Consider the following 16,601-nt stretch of genomic DNA (forward strand, 5'->3'; position numbering starts at 1 on the left):
GAGGGAGTGGGGGAAGTGGGGGGAGGCGCGAGTCGAGCCCCGAGAAAAAAAAAATCGACGCACTTTTCCTGTGCGGCCGAGGCGGTAACGTCGGCTGGCTGTTTCCCTCGCTGCGGAGGTCCGCTAGCGCGCGCCAACTTCGGCCCAAGTCGTTAAGCTTCGGTCTTCCTCGTGGCCACACCACTCGCTTTCGTCCCCGCGAACTGACTGGCGTGTTTCAGACTTCGGCGGGTTGGGGTGCGGGTGCAGTAGCTTCCCCGCTGCCAACGTCCCAAGGCACTGACTCATCACTCTTACCGGCCTATTGAATATCACTCCGCCAGACTTCTTTCCAACCGCTTACCCGCACCAACTCCAAGTGGGAAGGCGCTCGCAAGACCCCAAGCTAAGGAGGGGCGGAGGCATCGACGAGCTGGGTTGTTCTTGGGCTTCATGGGAGGGGCCGGCCCACCAACCCGAAGAAAAGAACCTCGAAAAATGCTGCGCATGCCTCCTTCTTGCCAAGATTTATCAAGTTTTCATAAAGACGGTGAGGCTTTGAGCCGTGGCCAAGAAGCAAAGCCTCGAGTAGACCGTCGACTGTTGCTGTTGCTTCCCCGCAGACAACCCCGGCAGGGGGCGCTTGCTCTCTCCTCTAAATTGGCCCCAGGACTGCACTTGAGTCTTGAAAAGTTTTCGTCTTCGGGATGTTTTACCAACGATTATTGCCAGAGAGAAAAGACATGGCGTTTCCTTCGAAGCCCTTCGAAGTAACACTTACTTTTTATTGCATTCAGAACTTGGCCGATAAAACCTGATAGCACTAACCTATTTGGAAATGTACCTTAACATTTATCTTATAATTCCTTTCAACGAAAGTAACGTTACGTTAACAGCGTAGTGGTTAACGTTATAGACTTGTAACAAAGGGTCGCCCGGATTGATCCTCGATAGAAGCATATTTCAATAGCAGGCCCGTGCCCAATTGGGGGGCGGGGAAGCGCTTCATGCCCGCATCCTCGAACTAAAATGTTTTAAGGTAAAACTATAAAAACACACGAAAATAACATTGACAACAATGGACATTTAGTGGGCCTCGATGAAAATAAGCCAATGAAACTGAAAATTGCAAGTGACTTTTTCATTTTTCTTGCTTGCATTGACCACAACAACATGTTCAGGGAATCAAATGCGGCTTCCCTTTCAAGTTAGTATTAATGGGTTTCCCATAGAATACAATAATAGTGGTCATTCTTCATTATTGAACGCTCAGTATGACGATGTGGTCTTCCATGACACTGTAAATGTTGTGTTTTCGATTGAATTATCAAAACACATTTGGTTAAGCTTTCTGGTAACTAAACGAAAATAAGTAGTAGCGTTTACTAAATTTGGTAATTTCGAACATTCTTTGGTAACCATAAGCACATGTGCACGATTAGCAAAGAACATTTAGTACTTGTGTATGATAACGTCATTGTTCATTGCCATAAACTCTTTCTTGGTTACTCCAAACTTTTTCTCTGTGAAGAGTAACAGTATTTTCGGCTAAAAATAGGTTATGCAAGAGGGGTTCCGAAGAGGGTGCGGATAAAAAATAAGGGGTGCGCACCCCTCTGTGCTCTAGGAGTCCGCTATCCGCAATGTTTTGAAACTATTGTTCCAAAACCATTGATGCAAGCCCATCAAACGTTCAGATTTAGCAGGACAGTCCATTCTTGTCACGATTTTTTTTGAATTGCAGTCGTGATGCGAAAATGCCCCGTTTTTTTGCTTAAATCGCATTCAGAAATGTTGTTCATATATAAGAATCATTGCTAATACATATCATAAACATATTATTTTCTAAAGACAGAACTATAATGGCTGTTCAGTGGTAGCCTACTGGTAAAGGAAAATTAAATGTAATATGAAAACATCGTTCATGTACACAGTACCATTCAAATATTTGTGAGAATTGAATGTAAACAATAAGCACCAAGATGCACGCCGAGTGACTAGACAGCCTCTGTCTGTAAGTGACTGTGTTGCTGGTTGTTCGTCGGTTCAAGGGAGTTGCATCTACATATATAATTCAACTACATATATAATTACATGTCTATCGACTGGCATACGCAGGGGGAACCTGATGGGGCTACAACCCTGAGAGCATTAATGTTTTCCCAAGGAAATCACTAAAGAATCCAGGAGCAACCAGTAGTAAAATTCCACTTTAAACTGTAGGTCCTGTCCCGATTAGCCAAGTGGACTTAAAACAGAATCTAAAAAAAATGTGAGGGGGGGGTGAATTGCAATTTCCGCTTTTCGTAAATGAAGATAGGAATTACCCAGCCTCTTGAACACTACAAACTCATCTTCTTTGATACCTGGGAATTTGTAATATCAATCTGAAGTAACAAAAACGTTTCTTCTACATACAATAGCCTAAGAGAAAAAAAATCAAATGCTCTCCACTTTGTGACGTCCATGCTACGAAGAGGATAAAATTGACTGACGAACTGTACCGGTTATACACAACGAACAGAACAATGATAATCTCATTAGTGAAGTTACTTGCAATGATAAAGATGGAAGCATAGAATCCTTGTAAGATTCCACTAACAACCAAGTTGATTTGCACTTTATTAGAAGCTCTTGGTATTTTTTCTTTAAGTAGCAAGAAACGCTAGTCCAAATTACACACGTGCAAGAGGTCCAACAAACTAATCCTCCCATCAGATACATATTTTTTCCATCCACAAGTTGCATTATTTCAATTTAGAGATTCTCTTCTAGCTAATATAATAGGAAAGGGTGGTTTCAAACAACTTGAAGTTTGGTCTAGCGGCGGCTGTTCCACAATCAATAAGTTCGAAGGATCGAATTCTCCCAACCGCGACATGTGTCCATTTAGAAGTTGTATTATGTCAATTTACAGATTGTGCTGAAGTTAAAATAGCAGTATACAGTTTGGTAAAGTGGTTAAGGCGGTTGCTCCATAATCATAAGGTCGAAGAATCGAATCCTCCCCTCGGCGAGAAGTTTTCAGAGAAGTAATTTTTTTAGTGAAATTACAAGTGGCGGCTTCTAGTAGTAAATGTGTGAACTAACACCATTTTTTTAAAATACCGCTGTTACCTCGCTCGATAAGGGTGTTGCTCCCAATTAGGTGATCGAAGATGTGTGTGAAGATGGTTGTGGACTTCTGCGAGCCCCGAAGGCTGCCCAGTAGGGCGGTACGGGCTTCGTAGAGCCGGAGATGGGGCTTGCATCGCCCAAGGAAAGTGGAGGGATTGGGAGGAAGTGAGGACTTAGGCAAAGTAGGTAGAGAAGAAGAGAGGAAATTCAAAACCAACGTTCACCTCCGGGATTAGAACCAGGGACCTCTGAATTCGGAAGCAACACCCTTACCGATTGAACTAACAAAGGCATTCACTCCATGTTCTTTGAAACTTGTATTTCAATCAAGTTTGTTCTTTCCGTTGCCTGAAGAAAGATCCAACTTTCCCGGAGGAGATTTGAACTCAAGGTCTGATGATCTTGAGGACCAAACATTGCACAAAACACAGTGAGTGACGTGGGTGATTTGAGTGTCGCCTAGCGGCAGGGATGTGAACTCTCAGCTTAACAAAACATACACGCACAAACTGTTTGCTTTCCTCGTTAGTTCTTGACTGGTTTCATTAACGTAAGTTCAATAGTTTACTTGTAATAATTTTTTTTAACTCCTCAATTATTTATGAAACACCCAGTACCTATATTTGTGTGTGCGGGCATAGTAGTGTCTCCTTCAAGACAAGTCCGCAGCCAGGCAAGGGCCGGGGGGGCTCAGTCCCCCCTGGCACCGCCTTCAGTCCCCTTGATATTAGGCAAAACTATTTTCTGTAATTTGTTTGCAGTGAAGAGTAAAAATATATACATCAGATATTATTTTGCTCACAACTTGGTGAAAGATAAATTCACAGAACATGAACAACCGCTAATAAATTTGTTCATCTTATTTATAAGAAGAAGTTTAAGTAGCGGCAAGTATTTACAAGATTCTCTTCTATAGACTCTAGAAGGTTCTTTCATAGGACAGCTTCTTTATCTGTACGTTCGCTGCCCCAACGATCTCCCGTTTAGACAGAAATCTGTGACTTTGATGTCATCATGCAAATTCCCTCCGTATCTGCGTCAAAGGTCAACAGCTCCCATATTTTGGTTTCGTTTGATTTGGTGTTTTAAGTCCACATTATGCACAGTAAGGTTAACCGGGACTGGACCTACAGTTTAAAGTGGGATCCGAACCACTTGTGCCTCCACCGGGTATCGAACCCGGGACCCCTTGATTACAAGGCAATGACGCTACCACTGCGCCATCGGGGAGGCCCTCCCTTGTTTTGGAAACGAAGGGGAGTTTCGTTGCTTCCGCCCGGGGTGCAATGTATTGTAGACACTATGATTGAATATTGTGCATTTTTCTTGTGTGATATAAATATCTGTATCATCAAAAGTAGTATGGGGTGTGTAGTGAGGGATGATCTCAGTAGCAGTCAACACTTCAAAAAAACGATGTTTTAAAAGATATAGAAAAGAATGTAGTATTTGTATGATATTTCTAAAATTCATATAGCTTAATGACCCCCACACTCATAATTTACCATACTGTTAAACTTTTGAAAATTGGACTTGGTTTACAAAGCCCCCGCTGATAACCCGTGAGCCCCCCTGGAGATCAATTCTAGCTACGGCCCTGCTTCAAGAAATGACAATCAGTAAGTAGAAAAATTATCCACAAGTTCAAAAACACAGAGAAAATACAATAAGAATGAGAATTAACAAGAATTGTAACAGATAAGGAACTAATTCGGCCTCAAAGAGCGGTTGCGTTTTTGTGAACGTGAAAGAGAGAGAGGGTGCGTGTGAATGGACGTGCATATGTGTAGAGCGAAACGGGTGAAAGTGGAGAAAGGCCGAAAGAGCTACTGAATAAAAGAGAGAGAGAGAGAACGGACAATGGTCCAATGAAAGTGACAAGCGGGGTGTGTATAAATTGGCCTTACCGCTGTATTTACCACCAACAGCCTCACGAAGCAAACAACCCCCAACCCCTCTCACCCCCACTCAGCCTCTTTCTGGTGCAACTGCACTTTATCCCAGTGTGGGTTCCGCACCACCTGGCCGTCTGACCGAGTTTACCTACACTTTAAAAAAAAAATCGAACTGTTTTATCTCACTTGCATGCTGTCCCCCCCCCCCCCCCACTGCCCCCCCTTCGTTGGAAACAACCGAAAAAAACATGCCAAAGCTACGGGGAGCAGCGTGCTAGGGGCTTGCATGTTTACGCACCATTTACTCGTCTCGTTTTTGCCATTTGTACTGACACCAGAGAACTGTGATGTACCGCTCGTGAGACTTGAAGAGCAGAATGAAACGATACAACATCCTCCTCCACGAACTCAAGGATATAACGAATATGAACCACAGATTTGTTAAACACAGGGGAGCCTGTCACTGTATGTACAATCGCCGGCAAAAAATGGGACACTCATGTCCTTGCATGGTGTCATGTGTGTTGCCCAACTCCACGGCGGTTGTAGAAGTTACCATTGGAAATTTGCTACTAATATCCACTTATCGCTTTAGGCAACACACATAACGCCTTGCAAGGAAGCGGATATTTCAGGATCTACAGGGTGTGGCCAAAAGTCAGGACGGGGCTAAATATTTTACAAACTGCGTACGGGTTTGGGGGAGGGGGAAACGTTATGTCGTGGTTGCAGTCGTCGTCCGTCATCTTGGCGGCGGCCATGTTGGATCCAACTTTGTTATTTTAAATGGCAACATGGTCATGTGATATATCAAATTACACCCTCTTTCAACGAGGAATCGAATGGTGCAGGTTAGCGTTGAGTGGCCACCACGGTCCCCCGACCTAACTCCTTTGGATTTTTATCTGTGGGGTACTTGAAGGCTATTGTGTACCAGTGTAAGATTAATGGTGTTGCCCACCTGAAAAGGAGAATCACTGAGGTAAGTGTGCATAAGTATCACCTGACGTGCTTCGTAGGGTGCACGACTATTGGGTTCAACGTTTGCGGAAGTGCTCAGAAGAGAAGGGTGGCCATGTGGAACATGTTATGTGATGGTGATTGTCTGTTGTTTTTGTGGTTCACAGCTGTTCTCCCTCGGTATGTCTATGTTTGTTATGGTGTTACACGGTGTGTATGGCATGTACTCCTTCTTTTCGGAACAGCCCGCAGAGTTCAAAACCGACCCTGATACATTTCCTAAGTGCAACACCATTACAGTTATCGTAAAATGACCTGCACCATTCGATTCCTCGTTGAAAGAGGGTGTAATTTGATATATCACATGAGCATATTGCCATTTGAAATAACAAAGTGGATCCAATATGGCCGCCGCCAAGATGGCGGACGACGACTGCAACCACGTCTTAACGTTTCCCTCTCCCCCCAACATTGATACCATTTGACTTTAGATCAAACTCGTACGGAGTTTGTAAAATATTTAGCCCGGTCCTGACTTTTGGCCACACCCTGTAGGCGTCCCGTTTGTATTGACGGTGACTGTCCATTTCAATCATTAATTCAGTAGCTACAAAAAAAATTCATTTTGGGTCCGGGGGGGGGGGGATGATGCACATTGCGCCCACTCCTGTGACGAAATGGTTCGCACAGAGAGCTACGACGCCAAGGGTTCCGGATAAGAATCCCAGTCTGGGTGTTCTTTGTAAGCGACCCTTCATCAATTTCATAATTCATCCTTATCTTCGCGATTAGCCAAAAGTGGCAGAAAAGCGAAAATAAACAAAATCAAACAATCCTGCACATTGCAACGACCCATGGATACTCACAAGGGAGGTCATCTAAGTGTCCCCCTGCGATTTCCATGAAACTTGGCAGGTGGGTATAGAGAGGCAATAAGGAAGAAATACGTGTTTTTTTTGTTTCGGCCAAAAAACTGTTTTAGGGGACAAACCCCCCCCCCTCCTCCACGCAAATGTCTAGATGAGGACAAATTGAAGAAGGGATCTGACCGCTGTGTCCCCCTCCGATTTCCATGAAACTTGGCAGGTGTATAGAGGGGCCCAAAGGAAGAAATACATGTTTTTTTTTTGTTTCGGCTAGAAAGATGTTTTAGGGGGCAACCCCCCCGCCGCAAAGGTCAAGATGAGAACAAATTGAAGTGGGGATTTGACCCCTGTGTCCCCCTCCGATTTCCATGAAACTTGGCAGGTGTATAGAGGGGCCCAAAGGAAGAAATACGTGTTTTTTCGGCTAAAAAACTGTTTTAGGGGGCAACCCCCCGCAAATGTAAAGATGAGGACAAATTGACGTGGGGATCTGACCCCTGTGTCCCCAATGCCATTCAACTCCAAGTTCATTTTACACTATAGTTAGAATTCATTATTTTCCTGTCTAATAGAAGATTGAGATAAATTTGAGGTGGGAGGTTTGCCCCCTAAAACATTTTTTTAGCCGAAACAAGAAAACACGTATTTCTTCCTTTGGGCCCCTCTATACACCTGCCAAGTTTCATGGAAATCGGAGGGGGACACTTAGATAACCTCCCTTGTCAGAGAAATGTGGAGGTCATTCACATTCACTATATCGGTGATTGATGGAGGTGATGCGATCAGCAGCATGTTCCTATCGCCCTTATAGCGCTATTGGGACGTAATCAACCTTATTGGATCTTTGGAAGACAAAAGGATTTTAGTATTCAATTCTCTGATTGGTTATTTCTCAGAATCTCATGGCAAAAATTTTACAAATGTGTGAGCTGAGACACGAACCAAAATTGAAAAGACAGACTAGAATGCATTGTTTATAGCTACCTAGGTATTTTGCCTCGATGAATATACATTTTATTATTTAGAAATTTGTTTTTCTTATTATTTTATACACATTCACTCATTACCAGTGACGGCGTCAGAACGGGGACAGGGGGCGACCGGCCCCTGAGCAAAAATGAAGAAATAAATAAATAAATGATATTTTTGACCAAAATATGCATGTTTTATGGCATTTTGTGAAATACTTAATACAACCAACGCATTCAACTCACGAATCAACACATTCCCGACACTACTCATCCGGGAATTTTCTGTAACATCTTCCGAAAATTTCAACACATCTTATTTTTTTCGGAAAATTTCCAAAACTAAATATAATTTTAACAAACTGTCCAAAATTTATCCTAGTCATCGACATACTCATCTACCTAAACAACTGCCGGACCCTGTGGCTGAGTGGTTAGCACATCGCGCTGCGACGCCAGGGGTCCCGGGTTCGAATCCCGCTCGGGCATGGTTGTTTGTGAATGTCCATTCATCAATTTCATCACTCATCCTCATCTTCGCAAATTAGCCAAGAGGCACAAAACGCGAAGTAAAATAAAATCAATCAATCACATAAACAACTATGTATGTCAGAGACTTAGATGATACAGAATATATGAAGATATTTTCCAAAACTATACATTTTAAATTTTGATAATTATGTATAATATATTATTTCTCTGTTCTCTATTCGAATACTTTGTATCATAACTACAATCATTTTGCGTTTAGTACTGTGCCCACTCAGCAGGATCGTTATCCCTAAACAGGGTGCTTTCAAACTTGTCTTCTCAATTTAGGGACGCTTTTTCCTTTAATGGAAGTTTGGAGAAACACCCCCCAAAGCCTCTGAGAGTGAATAGCGGTGTTCATCATTCGCATAGAAGCCCTCTCCCCCAAGTTGAGGTTGCAATCACACGGGATTTGGGTTACACCTGACTCAACAAAGCTTGTCTGGGAGGTCAATATACTTCGAAGGCTTGTGTGGCTGGTGAAGAACAAAACCAGTCAATCAAAGACTGTCGCGCGAGAATACAAGGGATTCGTGGTCAGTTAGCTGAGTGACTATTTCAAGTATTTACTAGGTAGCTACTGATGCAAAGTCGTGCTTTAACGATTTTCCTTTCTAGGACAGAGCGGATGACGTTTTTTAGGCTGTCATTCCTAAATCTGCACGAAGATTTTCATGTTTATAGGTGGACGTAAAAATATAAATATTTTAAACAGCGAGAGAGAAACAGAATCAGAAGAAGGAACAGAAATAGAATCTAGTGACAAAGAGAAAAATAAAAGAAAGAAGAAGGAGAAATGAAAGAAAAGTACAAGAAACTGGAAAGAGAGAGAGAAATGATAGAAACGACAGAGGGAAAGACAATATAGAAGAAATGGAGGCAGCAAACAGGAAGAAATAGATTCAAAGAAATAGGAAAAAGACGAAAATTTAGAGAAATAAAAAGAGAAAGAAAGGGATACAACTATAAGAAAGAAATGTATAATAACTTAGAAATAATATTTAAAATATAAAGGAATGTTCTATATTCCAGGGAAGTCAAGTGGTCCACTTGACCCTCCTACAAACGCCGAAAGTAATATTCCAATGTGTCACGGTACTGGTACATGTTTGGGGACCTCACCGATGGCGCAGTGATTGATTGATTGATTTAGTGTTTTAAGTTATGCACAGTAAGGCTAATCGGGACTGGACCTACAGTTTTTGAAAGTGGGATCCGAATCACTATGTGCCTCCACCGGGTCCGATGGTGGTTGCGTCGTTGCCTTGTAATCAAGGGGTCCCGGGTTCGATACCAGGTGGAGGTACATAGTGGTTCGGATCCCACTTTAAAAAACTGTAGGTCCAGTCCCGATTCGCCTTGCTGTGCATAAAGTGGACTTAAAACACTAAATCAATCAATCAATCAATGCTACATGTTTGATTCGGTTAATTTTATGCTGTGCATAAAGTGGACTTAAAACACTAAATCAATCAATCAATCAAGGCTACATGTTTGATTCGGTTAATTTTACTGCCACTTTTGGCTAATCACGAACATGAGGATAAATTATGATATGAAATTGATGAAGGGACACAAAGAACACCCAAGGATTCTAATCCGGGATACCTGGCGTCTTAGCGCAATGTACTAACCACTCTGCCACATATGCATGTATTGAATTCAAGAACACCTTTACATCTTTGGTAAATCTGAAAAAGAAGTCCTTAGGTACAGAAAAATACTATGTCTATAACGTCACTAATATGCTGGGTATACTTAGGGTTCTGTATTTTGAAAACGAATTAGTATTTTTCAGGAATTAAGATTATCGAAGTGGCTCTTCCAAGCGAAGAATATTCTTGAAAGACTCGGTTCTGAGCCACGTCTAAGGTCCAGGACTACTGGAGAGACTCAGGAACTGCTCGACAGCGGTCGAAGGGTTCCACTTGTTACATAAGTTTCCTGAAGACGGAGCTGCTGCTTCCCCAAGACAGGAGTCTATTAGAGCCGTTCTTGTCTTTGCTCTGAGGCATCACTTTGAGGTGCTAAAGGAACGTTAACCATACCTGTCCTGTCTACCTTCCGACAAAGACGCCGCAGAAACCACAAGATGCAATCTCACACCTTCCCCCTCAAAGCTAAGACGGCGACCAAGAGAGAGAGAGAGAGAGAGAGACAGAAGAGGAGGAAATGTTCTTGAGTGGTTCTAACACACGAAACTATGTCTCGGTCAGCCGCCGAGTTTGTGTCAACGGATTCCAGCAAATACTTGGTTGAGGTGCAAAAGACGAAGGTTTGCTTCTGTGGTTCCCGTTAATTTAACATCACAGGGACGACGAAATCTCAATTAGCAAGTTGCAAGTCAGTCGACAAAGGCAAGAACGAAGCAATGAGAATGATCACATACGCTGATGAGCGTGCATCGCTCCAGAGTTTCTAACAAAGTAAGCCTCTCCTATCTTTTGTTGCTGCTGTTGGACTATTCCAAATTGGTGGAATGCCATTCGGACTCAATGAAGTATTTCACCAATGAAGACTATTATGAAATTATTTGTGGAAAACGTTACTCGCTGACAGAATAACACAGATCTGAGTTATCGTACGAATGTTACAAGTCAAAGGAAAAGTTGGTAACTAACTGTGGTATAAAATCAAAATGTGGACAAAAAAAATTGCTTGCGTCACGATGAACAAAAGACACTTTATGAGATCGTAGTGCCACGCTTGACTGAACCGTAAAGATATTCCTGATAGCGTAGTGGTTAATGTCTCTGTCGTGTATGCCCACGCAGAGGTTAAATGATTCACACGAGGATACAAAATAACAACGATTTAATACTAAACTTACAATAACCATTTCTAAGATGGCTGAACACACCCTCTATCAATAACAACTTTACAAACAATTGAATATCGATTCAGATATTATGCACACTTAACATTACCCCTCTTCCTTATTTGACTTAGTTATATTTCAGTCTATCAGGCGGTTCTCTCTGTCGAGAGGACCTGCTACACTGATGCTGCTGTTGTCGCTGATGTGGGCTGCAGGAATCATCCAAATACGATGTAGACGGTTTGTCATCCGGCGTAGAAGCTTCCGGCGCCACAGAACCACTACCATTAGTCCCCTTTCAAACAAACTATTTTAGTAAGGTTTTATTTCAATTGTTCGTATCCTACTATCACTTATATATCCTGTCCCGATTAACTTAACTATAGTTAAGCATACATGCTTAAAAATTTGCTTACATGTTGTTAGAGATCCGCTTTTCAATTTACATGTGACTTCACTCTGATGTGGCTGATTTTTCGTATGTGATCTGAAGGTCGTGTGTCTAATGTTGCAATACTAGTAGAATAATCGTAATGATAGTTTTGATGTACCGACATTTAAGCAGAGTTCACTAATAAGTATGAATGCAGACATTCTCTCTGCATATATCAACCAGGCCAGTTCCTCATACGCTTCCGAGCTTTCGAGACTTAACGTTACTCCTATCTTCAGTGATTGAAGTGCAGCGGTGTGTGTGTGAAAGCATTTTTTATGTAATTGGTTTGAAAGGAGTCCTGCATGTGGTGAGCCAATCCTTATAATTTCACGATTGTGTCCGTTTGTCTGGTCATGTCATCAATCTAACTATTCGGTATCTGTTGACTGCTCAGAAACTGCTATAGATGCAAAGATATAATTTCGTGAACTCAAAGAATACCAGGTGCTGTATAATGGGAAATTTCATATAATTTGCCGACCTGCGTGGCGAAGTGGTTAGCATAGGGCGCTACGACGCCAAAGGTCCCTTGTGAGAGTCCTGTCATCAATTTTATCATATACTCATCGTCGCTAAATAACAAAAATTCATCATTTATCTTATTATTTCTGTTAGTGGAAACCATAAATTTGACAACAGACTGCACAAACATGAAATTATTGTGCAATGGAATCGAATTCAAATGCCAATCATTTGTATCAAGTATGCAAAATATTAATTCGTTTCAAATCTATGACCAACTCTTTCTCCATCCCTTCGTATCTCTCTCTCTCTCTCTCTCTCTCTCTCTCAACATACCTCATTCCCGTTCTATCCTCACTATACTTTTCTCGTCTTTATTCTTCCTCTCTCAATATCTCACACAATTTTCAATCCTCTCCCTCTCTCTCTCTCTCTCTCTCTCTCACACACACATATATCACACTCTCTCTCGCTTCTTCCTCCACAGACTCATTCTCTCAGTTAATTTCAGCCCATCTCTCTCTCTCTCTCTCTCCCTTCAATCCCACTGAACAACAAAACAGGAAAAAACAGATTAAGCTTAGAAAATATTAGGCAAGATGTGAGCTCTGTATGTTGTTAAATGTATTCATCTGCGAGAAATCAGGGGATAATATTGCCCACCTTATCACAAAATACTCCCCCATTCTCAAACAGAAAACAACAGGTCACATTCTAGCGTACCCAGATGAAACATCGACTCCACGACGAACGCTACACCGCCCTCCCCCATCCTCGCTCCTGAAGCGAGTTTCTTCCTTCTCATCTTGCCGTTCTTGACACGACTCTGCGTTGATAGATTCATGAAGTTTTGCGAGATGAAAGTGGCTCGCCCGCCTCAAAGTTTAATGCGGACCTACAGATGCAGGAGGCTCCGTGACGTGGAGTACACACACTCGCAGGGTTGATCGCAAGGAACCTCCCCTTCGCCTTCAAGACAACCTGTCGCCTCCACGGCTGCTGCCAGATGTTCCCGAGCAAAATGCTCAGACATTTAACAGTTCTGACGACTGGACTTCCGACTGTAACGTTTGGAAGGATCTAAAGGATTGATCCATCGTGAGGCATACTAAATAAAGTTCCCGTAAGGAAGGGTAAGGTAGAAATAGTTCACCTAAAGAGGAAGGAGAAGAAGCACCCCTTGAAACATAACATAGAAGTTTTGTAGACCGATTTATTAAGAATTCCCATGAAGAGAGAATAGTGTGTACATGGGGAAAGGTTGCAGAAGGAGAAAACACTGTCTCGAAACATAGTACAATACTTTTTGTAGATTCGTTGACAAAAATTCCGAGGAACAGAGAACAAATTAAAAATAGAAACAGGCAGTGGCGTCTCGTAGCCTCAAATTTGGCCGGGGCTTATTTTTTAAAGAATTTAAAATATAATGACAATTCACATGAATTACAAAAAAACGGGTATTTATCTTCTTCTAAACTACAAAACTGGACTTATTTTTTTAAAGAATTTAAAATGTAATGACAATTCACATGATTACAAAAGAAACAGGTATTGTTGTGAAACATACCTTTCTACGAACGTTGACTCCTGTTCTTCTGCTCAGCAAATTTTGTTATTACTTTTTCGTTGAAGCCCTCTATGTTTGAAATGTATTCTATCTCTATTGTAAGCAAGTGCCAAGGCATTTGGTCTGTCTTGTCCCATTGCATTTCTTAAGCAGGTTTAAGAAGCTTCAATGTGCTGAAACATCATTCAGATTCAGCTGTTGCCACTGGAGTTATTAAAACTATGTTTGTCATTTTTACTGTTTCTGAAGAGGTACCCTCTAAATAATTTTAAATAAAAAATGAATGCAACCTACTGATAGAGTTTATATTTTTCAACTCTTCACTACAATAAAGAACACGAAGTTCCCTCTTTAGTTTTCCCTCTTCTATGAAGGGATAATAAATCTGGGAAGATGCCTCTGTTTAAAGATTGTTCTCTTTCATTATGTCCTCGTAGAGCAAGTTCATGTCGACCACAGACTTTTAAGCAATCGATAATTTTATTAAATATATGCCTATTTTTTCGGACAAATTCATTGTGTCTTGTAATTGACAGCCTATGTCCTTCATCAGTTTGTGTTCGAACATCAACCCTGCCAAACTCACTCATACATAGCGAATGAAAGCCACCACAACACTACAGTACAACACGCGGGACGAGACGCCACTGGAAACAGGTCTTCTCACGAAGAAACAGTCTTAGTACTTTCACTGACAAGAATTTCCGTGAACAGAGAAAAAGTTCAGAAAAGAAAAAAGACCATCGAAAGAAGATTCACTCTTTGGAGACTCGCTTGAACAGAACAAAGCTCAAAGAAGAAAAATTATCAAAAAGAAGACAGAGAAAATTAGTAAGCTCTCATTGATAAAAATTACCATGAAGAGAGAACAAAATCCAGGGAAGAAAAAGGTCACCACGAAAGTCTGGAAGACAGAGTAGATGCACTCTTAGTAGATTCATTGATAAGAACAAATACGCACATGAGATCAACAGATGTAGAGAAGTGGAGGACAACCTAAAGATAAAAGAAGTCAAATTATATTCAAATGGGGTAAGAAATGTTTGTAGATTGATAAATAAGAATCCCCATGAAGAAAGTGCAAAGGAGGTGATGGTAATCCCAAGAAAAGAGAGAGAGACAGAACACATTATTTCTGTAGAATCATGATAGGAATTCTCCAGAACAGGAAATTAACTTTAAAGAAGAAAGGGAAAGTTATGAAGAGAGATAGAAGAAACAAAGTACATTATTTTCATACACGGATTGGTAAGAATGATCTTAGGAGAGAAACAGGTAGAGACAAGGGGGAGAAGTTATGCTCTCATAAGGTTCTGTAAAGTGATTAATAAGGGCTCTCATGAAGAGAGCACAAAATGATAGGAAGAGAGAGATCATGTATCCAGGAGAGAAAGCAGAGGCTCTTCTCTAAAACAGTAGCATATAATTATATTACAGATAACCTCAATTAACTCTGTAGTGATATCTTAACGAAAAACTGAAGTAAGTTTTAGGATAAATTATAGAGTTCCTTGAACATGTCGAAATCAGATGGTAAAGTTCTTCCTCAGGAACTCGAAATGGATTTCTTCCTATATTACTGAATCGAAATGGAACTTTTTCTCTATTGTCGAATCAAACTAAAACTCTTCATTTTATAAAGTTCAATTAAAACTCGTTAGCATTAGGAACTGGAAGTGGAAATTATTTCTATAAATTATTCCTATTTTGGAAATATGAAGTGAAATTCGTCCTTTCTGATGAATTTGAACTGGAACTTGTTCTTTTTTTAAACTTGAACCGGACCTTTTTAGAAACTTGAACTGAACTATCTTTTTAAAAGGATTGAACTGAAACGTTTCTTGAAAACTTGAACCGAACTCAGTTATTTATAGGAACATGAATGGGTTCCGGTTCAAAGAAACTTGAACTGAACCTCCTTATTTTCATGAACTTGAATTGGAATTGGTTCCTCTACGAAAACTTTAAAGAAAGTGAACGTCGTTGCTGTTTAGTAATTGTGAACTATGCCTTTAAGACTGTATATCATGGAAAGGCCTTTTCCGAATTCGCCTTCCTTTTGTCGATAGAGCGCGCACAGCGGTTACACCACCAGATGTTTTGTCCAGGCCTGCTTCGCGAGGCTCCTCAAGAACACGCCTCCTCCGGTACACGGGCAGTTAGTGATTGACAGGTCGTAAAACCCTTGTCATTTCTTTCCGCAGACATGTCCTAGGTTTTCCTGTTCGGGTCTTCATTGCCAAAAGCTGATCTTACCATTTCGTGTCAAAATTCCAGACGATAATATAGAGTCCTGCAGCAACAATATGTGGCTTGTAACATACATAATTGTGAAAGCGTCTTCTTTTCAACGAATAAGGAGTCCCAGTAGTCTATTATTGACCTCCGGGGCGAGGTAGTTAGCGCAGCGCGCTTCGACAGCAGGGGTCCCGGGTTCGAATCCGGAGTAAGACATGGATGTTTATGTTCTGAATGTGAATGTGAAAAAATGTGGAACTGAGTAAATACTGATATATGAGACAAGCAGAGAAAATATGACATCGGACTGCCACGTAGTAAACCCAGGTTCGATTCTCAGTGTGAATGATTTCAAGCAGAAAATTTTCCATTATCCTTGCATAAAACCAACACTGTGAATGTATTTGATCTATTTTTATAAAACTTTCACTGATACGCAATATATGCACTAATTTAATCAAACTTGCATATTTTAATTAATATTAGGTCTAAAGCAAAATATGGTTATTTAATACCATGTTTTCCAAAAAGATAATAATTAACAAAATGGTCAACTTTTTCTATTTATATATATTTTTGTTGTTGTAACCCCAATGCAAGGGTAGTATTTTCCTAAACTTGATTTCGTTTAAAAACTGCAGTCATGTTTGACTTATGATTTGCGGCATTTTTAGCCTTTGTAGACAATTGCGGTAATTATGATAACTCATCTAGCTTGGGTAAAGAAACATTGTTTTCAGTTCATTTCAAGCTACATTGTATGT

This window comes from Lepisma saccharinum, chromosome 13, assembly GCF_977018435.1.
Source record: "Lepisma saccharinum chromosome 13, izLepSacc3.1, whole genome shotgun sequence".
Taxonomy (NCBI): Eukaryota; Metazoa; Arthropoda; class Insecta; order Zygentoma; family Lepismatidae; genus Lepisma; species Lepisma saccharinum.